This window comes from Haliotis cracherodii, unplaced genomic scaffold (genome assembly GCF_022045235.1).
Source record: "Haliotis cracherodii isolate W230 unplaced genomic scaffold, xgHalCrac1.p SCAF_38, whole genome shotgun sequence".
In the NCBI taxonomy this organism is placed as follows: domain Eukaryota; kingdom Metazoa; phylum Mollusca; class Gastropoda; order Lepetellida; family Haliotidae; genus Haliotis; species Haliotis cracherodii.
In genome coordinates this window covers 1,788,437-1,802,051 of record NW_027266295.1, presented here as the reverse complement: position 1 = coordinate 1,802,051, position 13,615 = coordinate 1,788,437, and the positions used below count along the sequence as shown (strand labels likewise).

The 13,615-nt window shown below is 37.8% G+C and overlaps 1 pseudogene; it reads right to left on the bottom strand.

Moving 5' to 3' along the window:
* Window positions 1-5,272: 5,272 nt before the first annotated feature.
* On the bottom strand, window positions 5,273-8,075 carry LOC139477942 (uncharacterized; annotated as a pseudogene).
* Between the last annotated feature and the right edge of the window lie 5,540 nt (window positions 8,076-13,615).

The window sequence follows — 13,615 nt, the reverse complement described above, 5'->3', positions numbered from 1 at the left end:
TAAGACTCTAGACAACAACTCTAGACAATATATATATAATTTGAGAATTTAAACATGTTATACATGTACATGGCCAAGTGTAAATAATACATTTATAAAAATCACGTGTGTGCATACACAATTTTATGCACAGGGCTTGGCGTGACCAGCCGATTCATAGAATCGGGCCCATTCTACCACCCGTCTGGGTGAAGTTAGTGTCGAAGTGGCGTGTTGGGCAAAGGAACACTGGTTCCTGGCTCCAGTGCCCTCAACCACCAGAATCCCTTCCTCCACCGACACAGGGGCGCAACCAACGGCAAACAGGTTGCCCAATTTGGTCGCTTTTTACGACCAGCAATGGGGTGGTGTGGACAAATTCTACCCCGAGTCCACACGGGGGAAGAGCTATTAGCGCAATCCAGCACTCACCACGAGGAGGTTGCTCTTCACGAGTGCCCAGATACAGTTGAAATTTGAAAGCCCAAACAAGCCAAACATTAAATTTTTCGTATCAAAGTTCCATACTTCTATTGAAATTGCAATGTGCTGGCTTGTGGATGGATTGAATACTAAACAGAAAGCTTTCCCCAGGACAATTATTTACTGCAGGACAATCAGAGATACCGCACGTTTATTTCAATACATCACCACCGAAATACCTGAATGTCTAGAGTTGGTTGACATGTACCATGCACTTACTCCCTCTGTGCAGAAGGATAAGATCATGGAAGGCCTAAGAAGTCCAACAGGTACCCTCTGATTGGTCATTGCCACAAGTGCACTTGGAATGGGTATTGACATTGATTTATTTTACAGTGTACTAGTGTTTGGCCTATCCGACACACTTGTTGACCTACTCCAGGAAATCGGATGGGTTGGAATAAATGGCAAACCTTCTGCATCCCCACTATTGGAAAATTCTTACCATTTACGAAGTGTTGGGAAGGAAGTTAAAGAAAGTACTATGTGTACAGGGTGCAGAAGAGAAGCCATCATGTCATCCTTCTTAAACCCTGGAGACATCGAAAAACTGAGGAAACACTACCCGAGTCCATGCATGGACATTGACATTGATTTGTAACTGCATTGATACATCTGTATGTGTGTCTTATTGCCACGATTAAAATCAGATCTGACTGTTGCACTCGTCCACTCTTTGGCAATCTAAATACGTTTAGCAGTCCGAGTGAGGAATGAGAAATGTTTTTTATGCTGCTTTTAGCAGTATTCCAGCAATATCACGACACGGGGACACCAGAAAGGGCTTTAGCAGTATTACAGCAATATAACGACAGGGGGACACCAGAAATGGGCTTTAGCAGTATTACAGCAATAAAACGACAGGGGGACACCAGAAATGGGCTTTAGCAGTATTACAGCAATATAACGACAGGGGGACACCAGAAATGGGCTTTAGCAGTATTACAGCAATAAAACGACAGGGGGACACCAGAAATGGGCTTTAGCAGTATTACAGCAATATAACGACAGGGGGACACCAGAAATGGGCTTTAGCAGTAGGAGATCAGGACTCGTTAACATTTAGAAATATGTCTATTTTATTGTTTGGTTTGTTTGTTTGTTGTTTAACGCCGCACCCAGCAATATTTCAGCTATATGACGGCGGTCTGGACCAGACAGTCCCATTTTGTGGGTTGGTAGGGTAGTCCGGTGGTTAAAGCGATGGCTCATGACACCAAAGACCTGGGTTCGATTACACACATGGGGACAATGTGTCAAGCCAATTTCTGGTGTTCTCCGCCGTGATATTGCTGCAATATTGCTAAAAGTGGCGTGAAAACATACTATGTATTTGTCTTAATTATTCGGCAGTCATATTTTCAGATTAGATAGCAAATAACAGTTTTATCTGATTCTGATTAAAATATAACAAAACTTCTATGTATCATGCCAAGTGACAAAGAAATTTAATACATGAACTTACTTTCATTTAATGTTGTACTAGTAAGGGTGTTTATTACCCATATGGGGGGCACGGGTGGCCCAGTCGTCTGAGGCGCCGCGATTCGCTGTGCAGAGTTGCATCCCTTGGGCACGCCAGAAACCTATGATTGTGTGTTCGAATCCCGGGTCGCCCCGATTATGTTTCTAGGTTTGTCAGCACCATACCCGTGCTCGTGGGTTTCATCGAAGTGGTAAACGTCTGAGACCTGCATCACTTCGGGCTCTCCTCCCACATTAAGCTGACACGCCGTGATATAACTGGAATACTGTTAAAAGCGGCGTTAAACCCAACTCACTCACTCACTATTACCCATATGGGCTCAAATATGCAGTGTAATAACTTTTTGATATTTGCACAGTGTGTAATTAGTGATTCTTGAAGCTGATTGGTCAGTGGAACAAAGATCAATTTTCATTGGATAACGGAACTATTTTTTTCTCATCCCATTCATTCACAAATCCACGCCTTTCCCTTCAGATGTTTTACGTGCTGCAATGTAACTGATTTGAGATTTCTAAGACAAGACACATAGTTTCATATTAACAACATGATTTCACATTATCATTTTTTTCATTTATTACACATGATTTTCATTTTACAGTAAAAACCAAAACTACGTCCCCGTTTGTAAACAAACATGGCTGGCTATTTGAGGCCTGTCAAAGTAAATGACCTCGTTAAAGCGGACGAAGATCTGACTGACATGAAAAGTTATTCGTATAATTCAACCTCTTAACACATTTAATGTCTTTGTGGTTAAAACTGCATATGGCCAGATTGAAGTTCCAAGATTCAGATTGTGATGTTGCAAGAAACTGTTTCTAGTGCGCCAAGATCATCACCACCAAGTCCTGGTTTGCGTCTGTGTTAGAGGGCTTGCTGTTTGATGAATTTTTCGACCACCTGAATCCAAAAACCGGACTTTGTATAGACAGGTTTGCCTTTGTGAAAGATGATGACATCGAGAACTGCCAATGAAAATGAAAACACAATGAAAAAGACATAACTTGACAAGTTGACATGAACTTAGTTCACAAATGTATACAGGTAAGAAAAACACGAAAAATGTGACTACTCACAATTTCAACGATGGCATCAGAATAAAAACAAATTCATTTTGCAACAACATTTAGACTTTCCTAAAGACATCATAAAGATACACTATGTCGTACAATTTTTTAAAGTTGTGTGAAGAAATAAGAACGTGACACTTTTTTATACAATGTATACGTTTTTCGTAACCGCGACGTCTGCAAAGCACGGCGCTGAGCGGTATGCAGGCTGACTGACGTACGGGGACCATATATGACTATGAGGGTTAATGACACAGGAAGGTGCAACTAAACATTATTATTTGTAAATTTATCATTTCGGCATGCACATCAGACAGTTCAGAATTCGAACTGTCTACTTTGAAGGAGATCAAGGGTAGCATAGAGTGTTACCTTAGCGACATGATTACCAGCATCTGGTTGCAAAATCGATGTACTTTGCTGAACTCGGAGAGGATTTGAAATCAAAACAAAAATAATTAAAAATACAAGGAAAAGAAAACTTACCCAAGTGAGCAGATCCTGTGTCCGATATTGAACTAATTAAACTCCCTGAATGCGGACAGCTTAGCACCAAGTCTCCAGATACCGTGTTTGTATTTCAACAGGTATTCGACCATTATGAATCACATCAAAATATCAACAAACTCCCGTCATCTGACTGTGTCCACTCCGCGTTTGACAAATCCTCCTGACATCCCACATGCACATGTTTCCCATCAGTGACACTTGTCTCAAATCACACACGATGTTCATCAAACTTGTTGTCCGGATTAAACTGTAACGCCGATTGTCATCCCTGGTTTCGGCTGTCTCATATCTGGGTCAAGTCGGGTCATTCATTCCGACACTGTGACAGCAATCGTACTCTTCAAAGTTTACCTTCTTTGCGTAACTTTTCTCTGACAAACAAAACTTCTGTACATTCCGTCTATGTTGTTGTTATAGGTTTTGACATTTTTCTCAAATGACACATAAAAAAATGACAGGTTTTCCGTGTTTCCTCTTCTCAATGTGAAATGCCTGTTTCTGCCGATGCACGAAGGGGGCTGTCTGTCAGTGACGAGATCTTGTCTAAACAAGCTTTGATTAAAAAACCTGATGAACCTTTTTGGAAACCTGTCTTCTTTATCAATGCTAGATAGTGTAAGCTGTGTAAATCGGACAGAAATATAGCTGTAATAATGTGATCTTTACAAAAAAAATTAACAGAACTATATTTTTCACGCGTAACAAGAAGTGAAATGAGTAATGCGGTTGGAATGCATGGACAGTGTTTTTTCACACGCGGATTGATACAAAACAGCTGATTCTTAATCGGCGACAGTTGATTGTTTTTTTCTTGAAACATGTCTTAAGTATGAAGATGGGTAATAAATAGAATAACCCACTCGGTACGAGTAAAGCTCGGAACTTAAAACATTAATTTCACTCGTGACATATTTTCCGTAATCACTCGTACCTCGTTGGTTATTCTATCAATATTATTCTCAAGTGACAACAGGAAACTTGTTACATATGGATGGAACAACATAAACCTGTAACGTTAACATCAGTCTACATAATTTTGAAGGAGCACAGGAGTTGTGACAATAATCCACGAGCACTAATATCAGAAGTGTTTTTTCTACTTTTTCAGCCAATAGGTAACTGAAACAACAGTTTTTTTGGTCAAAGTTCACACATGAATCGTTTACTTTGGATACACAATAGAAACATAACATATCAATGCATTGAATGCAATACATGTTCTGTGTAAAAAGAGCTGGCTATGTTCATTTTCATTTATAAGAAGTAATAGTGTCTTAGCCACTGACATGCAACACACGTACTAGCCTGGACATGTCTCTTAACACCATTTTCATTAGATTTTAATGTTATCATGGACGAGTATTAGCTGAGATAACTAGACCGAACAGAATTTTACTGGACTCTGGCTTCAGACTAGAGGATAAAGTTGCAGAATGGAATCACCACATCCTTACTCTGTAAGACATTAGCGTAGTAGGTATCTTGGGTATAGGGAAACTTCTGTGCAAATTTTCTACATAATGTTTAGGCCACTGTAAACTACAATAAATACATAGACTCATATCTTTATGATATACAGTCTCTATGTATCATCAGTTAGTGAAGAGTGATCTTTGTTTTGGAGTGATGACTAACAAAGCATGTCTATTATCCTTGAGTACCGGTATATAACAGTTAGCTATAATGCCATCATCATACCAACAAGTGTCAGTTAGCACTTTTGTCCGAACAGCATATCTTGTTAAAAGTGTGGGTCTCTGAGTCTCCTCAATGGCACAGAAGGTTTGTGTCTGTGGACCATTGTTGACAGTCCATGAAAACATTTGTCAAAAGGGTTTCTTTCTATCACAATCTCCTTGCAGTGAAGAGTTCGCTGATTTTGAGGGTTCAGAGCATCCATTTCAATCAAATCCTTTGCTACTTTTGCAACATCTTCCTTGAAGGATGGCAAGTGGTGGAATCCTTTACTCTTTCGTACCGCATACGAGGAATCGAAATGTCTGATCGAGTTTGTAAGATGGGGGTACTCCTTTGAATGGCGAATGATGCTCTCCTTTGTTTTGTACCCAGAACAGGCAATCTTGCTGTCTCTGTTTAGCATCTCGATGAACTCATCTAGGACAATATTGTTATTTCTGCCACCTTGCAAATTGATGAATCGGTTAGCAACAAACCTTTCTGTCTACTCCTTGGGCAACAACCCTGAAGACAGTAATGTTAAATGAATGGACCCAAAGCAGTACTTTACCTTGTTGGTTCTGTCGTAGATTGGCAGTTCATATTTTGCTGATCTCACTGACCTTATTTTGCTGATCTCACTGACCTCTCGCCATCACCAATGTCCACAGCTGTGTCCATTTTTTTGTGCAACAGCAAAAGTTTGAAAAGCATGAGGATGTAGCTGTGTAGTTGATCACCACCTGTACCGTTTGATTTTTGTAGGGGCTTTTCAATTCCAACATTATGGACTTTCTTTTCATGTGACATCAAAGATCCAACATATGCATATGATTTGTCACAAAAATGACAATGGATTCGGCCAGTGTCTTGGTCAAGATTTGCCAACAATAGTTTTCTGGATGAACTTTGTCAGTAATCACTTCTCTGAGGTAATGAAATACATCCTGTGTGGTGTCGAAGAACCACTTCCTCAGAATTATGCTGCAGATTTCGTTCAACCATCCAATCTTGTCCTCCTCTGACATGTCAGAAAAAACATCAGGTAATGGTATATCAGCATCCAAATCCTCAATACCAAAATGTCGCAGGAAGAGGGCAAGGCACAAACCTTCCAATACTGTGTAATATAGTATCCCGTAGGGTCGATAAACATTATTGACCTTGCCCTTGACGTTACTTGCATTCAAGAGATTTCTATGGTAATGCATAGTGCCTCTGTCATTGACACTTTTCGTGCTGTAGGTCATTTTGGTCACTGCCTAAATGCAAAAAAACAAGGAAGCAATAACATACTGTTTACTGATAGAACCTTATGATTTTTTTCGAACAATAATTAGCATATGAAACAAATGATATACATGAAATATTGATTAAATATCAGGTTAAAATCTTCAGGCATGGTTGAGATTGGCACCAAGTTTCTTCAGTTGGTTCCTTCTACATTTTTGTATGCACTATATATGTTGTCCCTCCAATGTTATGCAATGACCTATTGTCAAAAAGGCTAGACAAGAATATTTCTCTGGTAAAAATGTAAACCATATATGTAGAGATAAGTATTTCCAGACAGAAACAAGATGATGCTGATGATATATTGTGCCTAATATTTACCTCCAAAAAGTTAGTTCATTAGTCTGTGAAAGTCTTCTGATTTGGAGATGAAACCTTCCAATTTCTCATTTGCTGTTGGGACATTTCTCATGGCATTTTGTGCCCCATGCACTCTCTCGTATGTCAGCCTGTCCCCAGTCAATATAAACAAACGTGTATTAACACATCGGACACAGTAATAGTTTGTATTCAAACTTTATGTCCAGGACAGATTAAATTTTTTTTTTTAAAAGTAACTTTAGTTTTACGCAATAATGTACCTGATAATTATTGAATAGTTTTGTTGATATTCATTTGTAGTGATATTCTACTGCATGGCTAATTTTTGTGAAGATAATATTAACATAAAACATTAATTATTTCAAGTTTAAAATCTTTGTGTGTAAAATGTACAGATCAACAGATTATATTTCTCGCGTAATTGTTTCAGTAATGTAATATTAACCATAAATCATGTGTCACATGTGCTATGACAAAGTGATGTTTATTTGTGAGTTGATACATGTAGTATAAGTATTATTGAATACATTATTTATTGCAAATATATGCGAGAATTTATTTTCTAAAATTTTATACATACCTGCAGACGTTGGCAAGTTCTCGAAACCTGGCATCTCTGGTATGTCTGAACAAATTGGGCGTCTTGTCGAGTTGGTGGCAAATGGCAGTGCCTGTAAAGGCAGAAGCTGTATGGGGTGCTTTCCGTACGACTGTAGCCGGGCATGGTTTTGGTGCTTTAGGCTGTTGTATCGACAGTGGAGATCCGAGGAGTCTTTTCGTCACGGTATGCTTTCATGGTAATGGCAAAGTCAGGCGGATATTTTCTACAGTCTTCCATGACAGTGTCAGTGAAGTGGTTTGATTTTCAATTTCTTTTGTCATTGTATGAATACTTTCAACACGCCTGTAGCATTTCACGCACACGCCGTTTGAATCGTCAGTTGAAGATTCGACAAAGTCAGGTATGACTGACCTAATGTTATTCACCCGTTCGACGCTGAGTTTAAGTTTCTAACTGAAATGTTTCAACACCACTTTTTCTCCCGTAGGCAACACCGACGTTTCCACGAAGGAAAACGCACACGTTACACATATTCTTGTTCGGCAGTATATCCGTTTTGGAGTCTCAGCGGACATGGCTGATAACTTGTCATATATTTCAAGCGACGAAATCGTGCAAAATAATTCATGAAACAACTTTCCAATGCATTTGTCTAACCTGTGTCAACAATGGCTGCCTCCATGTCTAGCATTCGGAATCAGTCGTACCGCCCGAAACTGTCGTTCGGAATACCCCGTAATTATATTTACGAGATAGCATGATTAGGAAACGAATTCTGATTGTCACTTTCACGATTTGGTAAGCGACGCTCTGATTGGTCGGATGAAAGGTCGTTCTGACGTGACCCCTAATGGGATGTCCTAAGATCTTTGTTTAGCGGTAGCGAGAACTTAGGACTGATTATCATGAAATTGGCGCAATACGAGCGGTATACGTGCTATCATACCTATAGACAGTAAACCCGTATAGCCTTCACCTCTATCTGCAACGGCCACACTCGTGTGTGGACAATATATATTTTCGCCTGAAAGTATATATTTTCGTGTCCGGAAATACATTTCCCGTGATTCAATGATACATCAGGGATGACCACAACTGCTTCGTTCGCTTTGTTGACGTTTTGCAATCGGTGCTGAATGTAATGCCCTTGATAATGAATATCACTCTTTTAAAAATGAAATAGATTGTCATTGCATTCGTACCCATATTTATGTTGTAGTATCGCCGAGCAGGCTACATCATATGCATGTATGTCAGTACAATGTTTAGGCGATGCGTTGCGCAAAATATGAAGGTCTTATGCACCGTAAAGTTACCAGTAGCCTCAATGTTGTGAATTTTCACAGCAACACATGTAAATATGTTTAAGGTATATAACCGAGAGAAGTGAGAAATGTTTTCAAGACATTGTAAAAGAAACAGGCACTGACATATTATGTTACAACTAGATATCATAAGACAATGTTCAATAAAAAGAAACGGAAATAACTGAAATCTATTTTGATATTTTAAGTGTTAATTGGTGCATGTTATATAAAAAAGATTTTATTGGTGAATGGTGCCAAATACTACCATCATTATATTTCAATATGATAAATAAAAGATATATATTATTATGACCTTTTTTAATTTTAAAAATTAGAAAATTGTATTTTGTTCATCCTTTACATTAGTTTAAATACATATTCAATTTTCAATCTCTATAATGATGATTGTCTCAACATTGTAGACCGCCTCCGTGGTCTCCAAGTCAGCGAGCCTGACCACCCGATTCCGTTAGTCGCCTCTTACGACAAGCATAGTCGCTTTTTACGGCAAGCATGGGTTACTGAAGATCTATTCTAACCATTCACGGGTAACCAAGAAAATATAAATGTTTCAAATTGGGCAGGGCTTATTGTCAGATGGGTTTTAATTTCCACCAACTGGAATATTTACAATTACGACACAAATACCAGACAATAGCTCCATTTTCACGCCTGAGGCAACAACCTTGGGCTTCATTCAACATCAGTCATCATCATCATCATTTATTGTATTTAGGCCATATATGTACAATTTTGTACATGTACATGTATAAACATGCAGACTTCTATGCACAGAGATGTGCACGAGTACAATTTTGTGAAAAATAAATCGCATCACAACACAACAAGAAGAGATTAAAGCATTTGATTAATTAAGGCAAATAACCTCAAGAATAATTAAACATCATTTGTACAAACGGTTGCGAAGTCGTAAACCATAATTAATGTATAGGATAGTATTCTTTTGTTGCTCGTTAGATATTTCATCAAAACGGAGGAGCTTGATTAGTGTTTTGATGTTTTGGTGTAAACCATGTAAATATTTTGTTCTCAGCGATTCATAACATGGACAGATAAGCATAAAATGGTATTCGTTTTCAATAAATGTGGGACAAAAAGGACAAAAACGCATAATTTTTTAAAACTGAGGAAAATCGACCCGTAGTACATACTAAATTGTTCAAACCTAATCTACAACGTGTAAAATACACTCTAAGTTTTCTGTCTGTTATTTCTGTTAAGTACTGTTCTGGAGAAATGCAGGATTTAAATGTTTTATAAAGGTAGTATCTTGAACTATTTTCCAATGTAGCTCTCCATTCTCGGATAAACATATTAGATGCAACTTGTTTAAATACACTAAGAAATGTCTTATCTCCAACACCTTGGTAAATCCAAACATATCCAAATCCGTGAAGAAATAAAAGTTGTCTGATTTTAGTGACACATGTTATATAACCAAAATTGTCGCGGTAATTTAGCATTTCATAACATTTACGTGGAATACGATCAGATGACATTTCTATAATCTATAACCAATATTTTAGACCGCGTACATAAGAACAGATATATAAGGGATGTCTTCCACATTCACCATACTCCATACAATTTGGGGTAGATTTGCCAACATTTAAGAATCGTTTACATGCAGTTAAGTGATTTTTTTCCAAGATGTGATATGTTTCGAGACCCCAAATCTCTGAACCATATAACAGAATTGGTTTAACTTGAGAATAAAACAGTTTGAAGAAAACAGACGGGGAAGACACACCGAGTTTATCAAGAACAACAAATAAAAATGAGGGCTTTCTTAGCTCGTAGACGAGGTGATTTAGTTTCAGATTAAAAGGAAAAATGACACCAAGGTATTTATGAGTTTTTTTCAACATTAATTTGTTGCCCATTTATATACCATTTTTCCCTGGATGCAAGAGGACCCCCCTTTCTAAAAACAACAATTTTCGTTTTATCTGTATTAACACTCAGTTTCCAGGAGATGGTATACTGAAACAATATGTCTATTTGTGTTTGAAGCCCATTAACAGTATCAGAAATTAGTATAACATCGTCTGTGAAAAGTAATATTAGCAATTCATACATATCTGGATAAAGTTGGACACCATGTTTTCCGTTTTGTTGGATTTCAAGGGACAATTCGTTGATAAAGAAAGAGAAAAGGAGTGGGCTTAAAATGCAGCCTTGTTTCACACCGACAGGGCAATCAAAGTAATCAGTGACGCCATTTTTGTAACGAACACATGATTTGACATTTGCATATAGGGATTTTAACATTTTATACATTTTACACCTAACGCCCGTTTTTCTCAAAAAGTCCCAAAAATTAACAACGATTAACACTATCGAAAGCTTTTTTGAAGTCCACAAAATATCGTCGCCTGAGAACCATTGTGAAAATTGAGTTAATGGTGTTCGGGCTATTTTCAATGCCTATTCTATCTCCATATCAAGTTTCAAAACGAAACTGTGCCAGGAAATGTGTTTTGTCATAGATGGGCTTAGTTCTATCTCCACAAATTCAACAGCCTTTCAGTTCTAAAGTGTTCTATGTGAACATCCAATGGTTATATTCGTATTTGCAACGTGGTATAGAGATAGGACACTCTGTTTCCAACGTTGGATTGAAGTCACATGCATAAGGTAGGAGACTTGTTTTCATGTTTCATAATATTAATGAGCTTCTGATCATTTCATGATGATGCAAATATAATTGTTTACATATTTTTACAGACATTAAACAATCACAGTAAATATTGATTCCAGACGTTTTCACATTTCCCTTTTACTTCTATTTTGGAGATAGAATAGTCTGGTTCTAAATGAAAATATTTATCCTCAACATACTGCACAATGGACATAGAACATTTGTTTAAAATATGACATGAATTCCTTTTGCTTTCAGGTGTTCTAGCAGCAGGATATGATACAAACATTGCCAGATGAGATCGTAGTTCATGTATTCTCGATCCTGTCACTGGCAGATCTACTTCTAAATGTGTGCAGAACATGTAAACACTTTAACTGTCTCACTCATCAATCACCGAAACTTATAGAAACTGGTAGAAATTTGACCTCGTCCCAGCTACAGAAACTCTTTTCAAAAGCAAGGTATTTCAAAAGTCTTCAAATCCCATTAACGGTTGTTGATGGTTCAGTATCGGTAATTGACTACATATTTGTGACAGGCCTGTTAAGAGCAGAAGGGCTAAAGTGGCTTAATATTAGTGGCATTTAGGTATCAACTCTTGCCTTTCTGGTGAGTTTGCCAAATCTGGAACTGCTGCTAAATCTTGAATGCGACATACATCTTTGTGATGAAGACTTTTTGATTATCAAATCTTGCACGAAGGTTGAGCATCTGAACGTGAACTACACAAAGGTCACACCGACAAGTTTAACCGAAATATTCACTTTCACAAAGAAATGTTTCAACTTGGAGGCATTTGGTATTGAATTCACTCTTGACAACTGTATTGAGTTCCTTGGTGTTGTTTACTTCTCCTCTCTACATTTCTTTGACCTCAGCCTGGAAGATTCTTTTGCCGAAGCAGACTTTGTTTCTTATACAGAGGAAGCGTTTGTTGATTGCCGGTATAGAATTAGAGTCTAAATCATGAAGGGAACAATGGAACTTGAAACAGTCATATCTTTGATTAATGAAGTGGGGGAGTCTGGAGGACCAGAAGAAATCTTTGAGGTTGAACCTATTATCCAGATGGAAGGAATCAAGTGTACCTGGATATCTGAACATCCAAGTTGAATCAACTGGATTAGCTTGTGAGCAAATTGCAGAGACCGTGGAAATAGCAACAATGGTGTAGGAGCCTGTAAACAACATCTTCTCAGTAGGGCTGCAAGAAACTAAACTTGAGAACTCATCTGGAAGTGAAGACGTGGACGTTAACAACAACACTGTTACTGCAGACCTACCTGTCAGTGTAAGAAAACGTAAGAGGGATCCTGATTGATGGAGCAACAACCGGAGAAATGCTTCATACAGTTTTCGTTTCCGGCATCCAAGATATTTTTGTAGAATAGAATAAAGTGTAAAAAAATGGTCGATAGGTGAATATGATTGTCTGAAGCCTGCCTGATTTTCTGGAATTTTATCATAAACATTAGACCAGAGCGTTAAACGCTTGTTTAAAACTATAGCAAAAACTTAACCTAAAATACTTGTCAATGAAATTGCTCTATAATTTTTAGGATCGCTTCTTATCACCCTTCTTAAATAGAGGGACAATGATAGATTTTGACCATGTTGGCGGAAATATACCTTTGTTGAATATGTCGTTAAAGAGAGAATGCAAAAATGGAACAGTCGTGTGTTTAGAACTCTTCAGCATATCCGTTAAGATATTGTCAGGGCCTGGATATTTTCCAGGTTAAAGTGAGTCAATAGCATCGAGAATTTCCTTTCTTTTTATTTCGGACTCAAGAATGTCAAACTCAACATCTGATGGGTTATAAACATCATGCCCATTTTCAATAACATCATGGAATATAAGATCATTGCTTAAAATGAGTCAGACACACTGTGCCTGTGATATTATTCTGAACTGATGATGGACTGCATAGAGAATTAATTTCTCTCCAGAACCGTTTTGGGTTTGATAATGAGTCATTTAGACTATCTAATTTGGTAAGTTTAAGGGATTTTAAATAGCTTTTACATTCTGTTTTATATTTGTTGCGAAACTGACAATAAGTTTTCCTATTAGATTCAGAACTATTGTTACGAAACTTTCTTAGCGCTCGTCTTGCTGATCTCCTATGTTCTCTACACTCGCTGTTTAAATTGAAAATATATTTACGTGGTTTATTTCCAAGAACTGTTTTTTCATACACTGCCCTGACTCAAGTAGTAGATTTACAAAAAACATCAACTGCATCGTTTATGTTAGTG